Source organism: Thermobia domestica, chromosome 3 (genome assembly GCF_964235325.1).
Source record: "Thermobia domestica chromosome 3, izTheDome1.hap1.1, whole genome shotgun sequence".
Taxonomy (NCBI): Eukaryota; Metazoa; Arthropoda; class Insecta; order Zygentoma; family Lepismatidae; genus Thermobia; species Thermobia domestica.
This window is the reverse complement of record NC_137456.1, coordinates 73,172,088-73,180,946: the sequence shown is the minus strand read 5'-3', so window position 1 is coordinate 73,180,946 and position 8,859 is coordinate 73,172,088. Positions and strand designations below refer to the sequence as shown.

Genomic DNA, 8,859 nt, shown 5'->3' with positions numbered 1-8,859 from the left:
AAAGAAAAAAATCATACTTTTTCTATTTTCTTAACTGCGTTTTTTTTTTCTTGACAGTTCTGAACTGATCTCTGGCCGCAACACTTTTCTTGGGTAAAAAAAAAGTCTACGAATAACAACTGGACAACGATTATTATAAGTAAAAACAATAATGAAAATAAATTTATCCTTGTGGCTGCTGCTTGATTTTTCACCATTGTGTTGTAATTTGCATAATAATTTACAAGCTCCTATACCAGATAAGTAAGACCACTGGGTTATTGTAATAAATAACAGATCAGGATAGACCCTAAGAACCCTAGATCTTGCCACAGCGAAATACATCACCACCCTCTCTCGGAAGCACACATTGGGGAACGTCAAAGTATTGTGGTCTATTTGATTGGTCTGTACCAAGAATTTGGAAATTTCGCTTCTCCGAATGTTCGTATTATCTATGGATTGGGGATTTCCATATCCAATTAACCACCTCTAGTGTTGTTGATTTATATTTTTTTAGTATTTGGATACTAGCCTATTGAAGAGTATATATTCGCCTTAATGTGTGGTATATTTATCTACACATTAAGAAACAAATATACAATAGCTGTCGAGGAATAATTATATACCTAATGCAACAGGAAAGAAACGGCAGCGCTTGCTCCACGAAAGGATAAATTTAAAGCCATACATTAAAAAGAAAACCGAGACGCATTGAATCGACTTGAAAAACATAAAAAAAAGCCCTCGAATGTAAGACTCACCCTTGGCGAAAAAAAAAGCCCTACATAACTTTTAAGAATGAGAAAAGACGAATAAACATGGTAAAAACAAAGAATGAAATGGAAAAATAAAGGAACATTGTACTTACAGTCCTAAGAAAATGAAATGAAATGAAATCTTTGAGTTTTACGTCCCACGCTTATACCGGTTAGGCTAAAGGAGACGGTGATAATGAGAAATGAATGAAATGGTGGAATGAAGAAAGTGGGAGGAAACGGGAGAACCCCGAGAAAACCCACGCACACGGTGTTTGTCCACTACGTGGACAAAGTTCACTTGGCGGGGGCTGGGATCGAACCCGGAACCCCAAGCACCAGAGGTGAACGCTCTACTACTGAGCAACCGCGGCCCTTAGTACTAAGAAGAATCCACTCATTTCGTCACTGGAATTTAGTCATGTGTATTTACTAGTACCTTCTTCTTAATGAAATTACGGTACAACACGTGCTTCCATAAATTTTATAGCTATCCATTATTATGCTAGTATGCGCACACATACACACAAACACAACCACCCACATCTAACACACACTCACATACACAAGAACAATGGGTTTTATTGACAGTGCAAAATTTAGGACTAAACTTTTATAACTCCAATTTAAGACACCTTTATTTTGGAGGTGAAAAATCGAAAAAGAAAGTACATCTTAAAATTAATTAACCTCTGAGGGATGAAAGCGAAAACACATAACCATTAATTTGAATTCTACATTTATTAGTTATATGTACAATGTGCACGTTTTGTCGTATAAAATAATATTCATGCTATTTGTAATGCAACAAGAAACACTGATTGTCTTTATTATTTGTAATACAAACAAGAAATATGTAGACAATGCAAATCTGTTGGTTATAATCTAAAACTTACAGAGATCTTTTAATAATATAAAATAAAAAGAATCAAATTTTTCTATAAATTTCGTATGAAGGAAAACACCTTTCATAGTTATTGAAAGTACAGAAATGCAGCATCATATCAAAAAAGCCTCACGTGCTTAAGTAGGTTAAAAATGGGGACTGCGGTAAGTATCCCACTTATTATCCCATCTATTATACCAGTAGCAGTTTCTTCCATCTTTTAGTTTTCGAAAGAGATGCCTTTACATTGATTTCCAACAAAGCGAGGAGGAACAGGTCAACATGTTTCAAGCATGCCGAATCCTTTTCATCCTCAAACAACAAGGCAGATGGAAGTGAATATCTTTCTACTAACATTTTGAAGATTTGTGGCATTTGCTCATTTGAAGATCTTTATTTTTACTCACGAATGATAAGTGTCTTTAAGGCTAGTTTGCACAACGTGAACTTTGCTCTTTTTTCCGCGGGAGTTAAATTCCATCGCCAGCTCTTTGGAAACCAAGCATCAGAGAAAGGTCCCTTTTCCTCCCAACGATGACAGATAGGAACACTGAAACAGAAAAAAAAATCATGAACAATCATAGTGCAAATTTTCAGGTGGGGAGAAAATTTTAAAAAATAATTACAATACGTCATGTGTAACTACAATCAATACGCAATAAAACGATTAGTTACTGCACTCGCTTGCATGAAGTCCCACTTTTAACGGCCTTCCAAACAGCGAAATTAAACTACCATTAATTTTAGTTATTCTGTAATAGCTTAACTTTTGATTTTATTGCAGCTGTTAACTCTGATTGTTCAGGAGGATCAAACAAGTTGGGGGATATAAGACTTTGTATATACAGATACATGACAAATAATTCTGAAACACTCATAGAAGGCTACATTACGTATGTGCTCACAATATAAAATGCCACTCCAAGACCAACTTTAGGATGTGAGCTAAAAGTGACGATCAAGTATATTGGTACGATATTGATACAAACAAAATGGTGTATAACTTATGTATTCCGAAAGTAAAAAAGTTGTGAGCAAACGCCCCCTCACTTGTTACTGGAGTATTTTTAAAAAATAAGACTTCTAGAACCAGAATTCTGTCACAAGTAGTAGGGTGAAAATCGTCACATTATTTGTTCTGAGCAGGGTTAGAAGTTGCGGCAGTTATTATTATTATTATTATTATTATTATTATTATTATTATTATTAATAATAATAATAATAATAAAACTTCTCTTTGGTGAAAATTATATTTTACCCCTCTGTTGAGAAAAATATTTTCGGAAGGAGTACTTTTATCCATTCAAAAAAAAAAAAAGCGCGAACACTATAACATGTGATACATTCCATATTAAAGCTTTGCTTATATATAAATACTCAAGTCAAATAAAATAATTGCTGAAGGAATAAAAATTAATAAACAGGGAAACCTTTAAAAATCTAAAATAATAAATAAATAAATAAATAAATAAATAGAGTGTCTGAAGAAGACAAGGGTAGTTGCTGAAACAGTTACATTTAAATAAAATTGGCGCAGCTGTCGCTCGGTGATAGAGCGTTCACCTCTGGTGCTTGGGGCCAATGATTCGATCCCAGCTCACTTCAAGCGGCTTTTCTTGGAGTTCTCCAATTTTTTCCCACATTCTTCATTCCAGCATTTAATTCACTTCTCATCATCACCGACTCCCTTAGCCTCAGTGCCTGATCGTGGAACGTTAAATTGAATATTTCATTTATATAAAAGTATTGCCTTGTTCAACAATTATTTTATTTTAGTTAAGTACTAATAAAATATTACTACTTTCTTTCTTTTCTTCTTACTCGGCATTTTCTTACATGGGTATTATAAAATAACATGTCAAAAACTCACCTGTCGCAACTTTGGTATGTATGTCATCCTCCACAGTGATATTTCTAGAGCAGCTCGACGAGCAGAAAGGGGTCAGGTGGTCTGCTGTTGATCAATTCATCATTTGCAGGAGCATTGGCCACACGCTCTGGAAAGTGGGAGTACATACAAGGCTTATTTTGGCAAATAACATGTATTTACACCTAGGCTTATTACAACGACTAAATACATTTAACATGAAATGAAGCAGTTTAATTTTATGTAAACAGTAAAGTGGGTTTTTACTACATTTTGTATAAAAAAAAAAAAAAAAAAAAAACAACAACTTATAGAAAGAAAAATGAGTTGGCAGGAAAATATCAGCCATAAATTTCACATGCTTTCTGTTCTGGATATTTTCAGCGTAAAGGAAGGTGTGAAGAAGAGTCCGAAATCGTCCCAACCTCGATGCAGGAATGGCCACTTCTTAAATGGAAAGATACGCAAAATAAATATTGAGAAACTTGTCGACAGATAGATTTTATGGATTATTGTCTGCCCGTTGTTAACAAGAAGCAGGGATCGGAAAATCTTTTAGTTTTACGTCCCACGATTATGCCGATTAGGCTAAACGAGACGGTGATGATGAGTAATGGATGAAATGGTGGAATGAAGAAAGTGGGAGGGAACGGGAGAACCCCGAGAAAACCCACGCACACGGTGTTTGTCCACCACAAAGTTCACTTGGCGGGGGCTGGGATCGAACCCGGGACCCCAAGCACCAGAGGTGAACGCTCTACTACTGAGCCACCGCGGCCCCATAAGAAGCAGGGATCGGTTTTGAGAACGGAGTGAGAGCGTAAAATATCGCATCTTGAACACAAAGAACACAAATGACTACCTGCGTTTTCGAACGCGGACATTTTCTGACCAAAAACACCAAGGCAAGTAATTTCTTGCTATGTATTGCTTCATTTAAATTCTGCAACGTGAAAAAAAAAAGTTTTTATCTTACATTTATAATACAAGCTTGAAAAAATCAAGAGCTCCAATTCTGGGGTAGGTTTTATTTTTTTTAAAAAAATAAAAAATATCCTACTCTGGGAGGGGCAGTCGTCACCTCTGGATCCGCCCCTGTTGTGTACACACCTTCCTTTTGGTGGCAGCAGATATGTAAGCCCCGAAGCAATGAGGTATTTTTTTTTTTTTTTTTACTGATGGGGCTGCAGTGCCTCAGTGGTAGAGCGTTCACTTCTAGTGCGTGGGGTCCCTGGTTTGATCCCAGCTCGTGCCAAGTGGGCTTTGTGGTGGACAAACACCATGTGCCTGAGTTTTCTCGACACTCTCCCGTTTCCGCCCACTTTCTTCATACCACCATTTTTCACATTTCATTATCACCATCTTCCTTAGGCTCGGTGCCTTTCCTGGGACGTGAAACTAAATATTTAATTTCATTTCTTTTTAATGATGAGGAATTGGTGTTCCACCTGAAAGCAGGTTTTTGACCCAAAGAGACTTCCGTTGTTAATGTGCGCATAAACATTACGAGGATATTCTCTATGTCAAGAGCTCTCTTAAACACATCTGACTGGAACCAGCACCAGCCCCCAATCACGGTCCCTTAATAAGACATTTGGTTTCCTTTGAATCGTTTCACGATTAGCAGTGGAAATCATAATAATATAGTCATGTAGAGGATACTTAATTGAGCTGGAATATATTTTTTGAACTTCAGTGGCAACATTGATAAGTATCCATCATCACATGCTGGCACTGGAGTAAGTACTGTAATCTAAAATGCGAGGGAGCTGTCTACTCAATTAATGAACAAAATATTCGAACATTCAAAAACCCGTTACATTATTATGATTTTCACACCGAATTCTGTAGCACAGTTACGGTAGCCAAGTGTCTTGTGAGGGTGTGTAGGTGCAGCAGGGCGATGGTTGCAGTTTGAGTGTGCTCTCAACTCAAGGTGACCAGACGTCCCGTTTTGGCCAGGACAGTCCCTTATTTTCAACCGTTGTCCCGTTTCTTTCAGATTCTCAAACGGGAAGCCTAAATGTCCCGTTTTTAAGCAAACATGACCCAGGTGTCCCGTAATTATTATTCAAAATATAAATAGCCAATGCTAATTCTACACTCTTCCGTACCAACACTTACTGGGAAGGTTCACCCGTGCCTAGAACTTCTGAATATTCAAATGAGAATTGAGTGTTCTGTGGTTCAAGTGGAAATTGAGTGGGAATTCTGAGTGTTGAAGTAGTTAAAAGTATTGTTGGGTAATACTTAAGTTAGAAACGCTGTGTTATCATTCTTACTTTGTATTTTGTAAATTGAAAACACTGCTGAGTCCCAAAATGCAATGTGGAAGTCACCCCACCCCCCGTCGCCGATTCGTATGCGTCCCGTTTCTGAAAGTAAAAGTTCTGGTCACCTTGTCTCAACTGGGGTAATATCCTCCCACTGATTATGCACATATACAATGGGGGCACTACTTTAACAAACGGGTCTACCAAATATTCATCTATTTTGTGGATTTTTTCACTAGATTTAAGACAGTAGTGCTACAAAAGGTTAAACAAAACAGAACTGAGTGAGCGAAGGGGTTAGAACTTCCATAGGCCTCGTTGTTTCTAACTTTGAAGTCATACACGATTGGCATTGCAACAATTGCCGAGGGTCATTTCCCAAAGAGGTTCACTCGAGCAGTCGGTTCTACCTAACAGAAAATTCATAGGTAACATACGATGTGAAACATATTTTTGTGAAGGAATAAAAGTGTGAATGTCAGTAATTAATGTCAGTACACAGCAAATTGAAATGAATTTTGGGCATTATTCGAGCAGACGGTTCTACCAAATTTTGACATATTTCTTACAGTTTCATATCAGGTTAGAACAATGCATTTCTTTTAGCAGAGCATGAACTAAATCAGAAGCTCCATTAGTGCTTGCAGATTGACTTCAGGCCTCAGTACAAATACAGCGTGAACGTAAAGCGTAACAATTTCAGTGAATAAAACACGAACCAATTTATTTCAGCTCCCCACTAAAAAGCAGGGATAGGAGCACAGCAACAGGGTCCGAACGGCAGCGACGGGATGCGTCCGTAGGGAGCAGGCGCGTCAGCGACGGGGAATATACGTCTAAACGAGAATAGTGGAAGACCACACTTACATATGCAATACTTTCACTGATCACTTAAAATTCATTTCAATATGCTGTACACTGACAGTAATTACTTATATTCACACTCTCATTCCTTCACGAAAAATGTTTCTTATAATATTTTACCTATAAATTTTATATTTGGTAGAACCGTCTGCTCGAGTGAAGCCGCATTTTGAGTGATAGTGAAATCATTGTAAGCGTAAGTGTGCTTTTCCATTATCCTTCTTTACGCGCATAGTCCCCGTCGCTGACGTGCCTGTTCCCTACGAACGCACCCCCTCGTTGCAGCTCGGGCCATCTTGCTGTGCTTCTGCACTGATTCCAATAGAATGCATTTGTGCTTTTTAGTGGGCACCTAGCAAAAGTTATTTCGTGTTTTATGCACTGTACTTAATATGCTACGCGTCGGGAAGGTTCTAGAACACATAGTATTGTTGAGCGAGCGTCAGCGAGTGAAGGCGGGTTAGAGCCCCGCACGGCACGTTGTTTTCTGTCTTTGTTACAATTAAGTGGGAAGGGGTACGGTACCTGTGTTCTAGAACCTTGCCCCATGCGTCTACTCTATATTTACACTAACCCCCGTGAAGTCAATGTGCAAGTAGTAATGGAGCTCCTCATTTAGTGCATATTCTGCTATAGGAAATACAATGCTCTAACCTAACCTGAAAATGTAAGAAATGTATTAAAATTTAGTAGAACCGTCTGTTCCAGTAATGCCTCCAAAAGCATACACTTACTGTCATCTCGTTGTTTGCTTGTATTTATCAGTCTTTCGCCTTGGCAAATAGTACCACAATGCGTGCAGCTTTTATTATACGGATTCATAGTATAAGTAGTAGTAGTAGGAACGGGTTAGAAGCCCCGCGGAGGTTGGTTGGTCCTGTTCTCGACATGAAATATGCAAATTAAAGACTTGTCCAATTTTTTTCGTATATTTTACAATCTACGGATCTGTATAATAAAACTGCACCACAGAATGACATACTTTCCCATGCATACTCACTCCCATATACGGTTTATTGGGAATAAAAACACATACATTATCATTTTACTACCTTCACTATTAACATTTTATATAGTATTCTACCTAAAATATTTAATTTGATACAGGCGTCTGCAAATGTTAACCTAATGTAGGTATCCTCGTTCTTTCTACGGTATTTTAATACACTGTAATAAGAAACCGTAGAATACTCAATCTGCTGAATTTTACACAGAATGCACCTAGATAGGAATAGGATAGGAATTATACTTACTTCTCTTAAAGCTGACCTTTATCACAGGTGACTTTAACAAAACACATTATTTATATTCACAAACAATACCATCAAAACACGATTCCGCAAATGGCTCACGATTCCCAGCATGCACTGCTCAAACTGCAGTTACAGTACGGGGAACGTCCGCGCTTTTTAGCACCTAAAAAAGACGTCTATTTTTGGTGATGTCCGACACGTGATTCTTTGTACCATTCTGGCACGTGATAAACACGTACAATTTAGGTCATGTTTGACACGTCATTTTTGTTACCATTTTGGTACGTGATAAAGACGTTCCAAATTTTCAAAAGACGTCATTTTGAATTCGAACCCCAAAAAAAGACGTGTTTATGACGTGACTGTGCTACTTGGGATGGGCTACCAGGGTTCCATTCTAGATATAAATATTTGTGATTTAAACTCTACACTTCATAGTAGGTTTAAGTCTTGATGCTGAAAATGAATGGTAGAATAAATTACTCATTTACTGTAAGAACGATCGAAAAAATGAATGCATGCTTGAATTTTAAACCATAATGAAAATACTATTCTGTTCCTATTTTAGAAATTAATAACCAACTAACTCTATGACCTATGGAATCCGAAGACTGCATTCACAAAAGCTCTCCGTTGATTTCTATCTTCAGAAAATTGAGTTCAGTTTCTACCTTATATTCCTATTTCTGCAAGATATATTTTAATATTGTTTTCTGTTGCGTGTGGTAACCTTATCACTTAAAAAAAAAGTCAGATCTTACGTTAGAATATGTAACTTGGAGGTTATGCAAACTTGCCCGAATCATCGGTTTATTATAGCGCCTCCTGTGGAAAAATTTTGAATTTCGTCCTTCGAATGCGCGACTTACGTATGGTGAAACCATTCGAAGCAAAGTGTAAAAATTTGCAACATACATGCCTTGAAGTTCTACGATCTTGGTGATCAAATAATATATAATTGTAACACGATTTTTGAAGT

The 8,859-nt window shown here is 37.4% G+C and overlaps 1 long non-coding RNA gene across 1 annotated transcript; it reads right to left on the bottom strand.

The window, feature by feature from the left end:
* Positions 1-2,014: 2,014 nt before the first annotated feature.
* On the bottom strand, positions 2,015-8,250 carry LOC145681456 (uncharacterized). The gene is made up of 3 exons (XR_014130784.1): positions 7,897-8,250; positions 3,494-3,620; positions 2,015-2,173 (listed from the first exon to the last, which is right to left on the bottom strand). It is a non-coding gene; the product is annotated as an uncharacterized LOC145681456 (long non-coding RNA).
* Between the last annotated feature and the right edge of the window lie 609 nt (positions 8,251-8,859).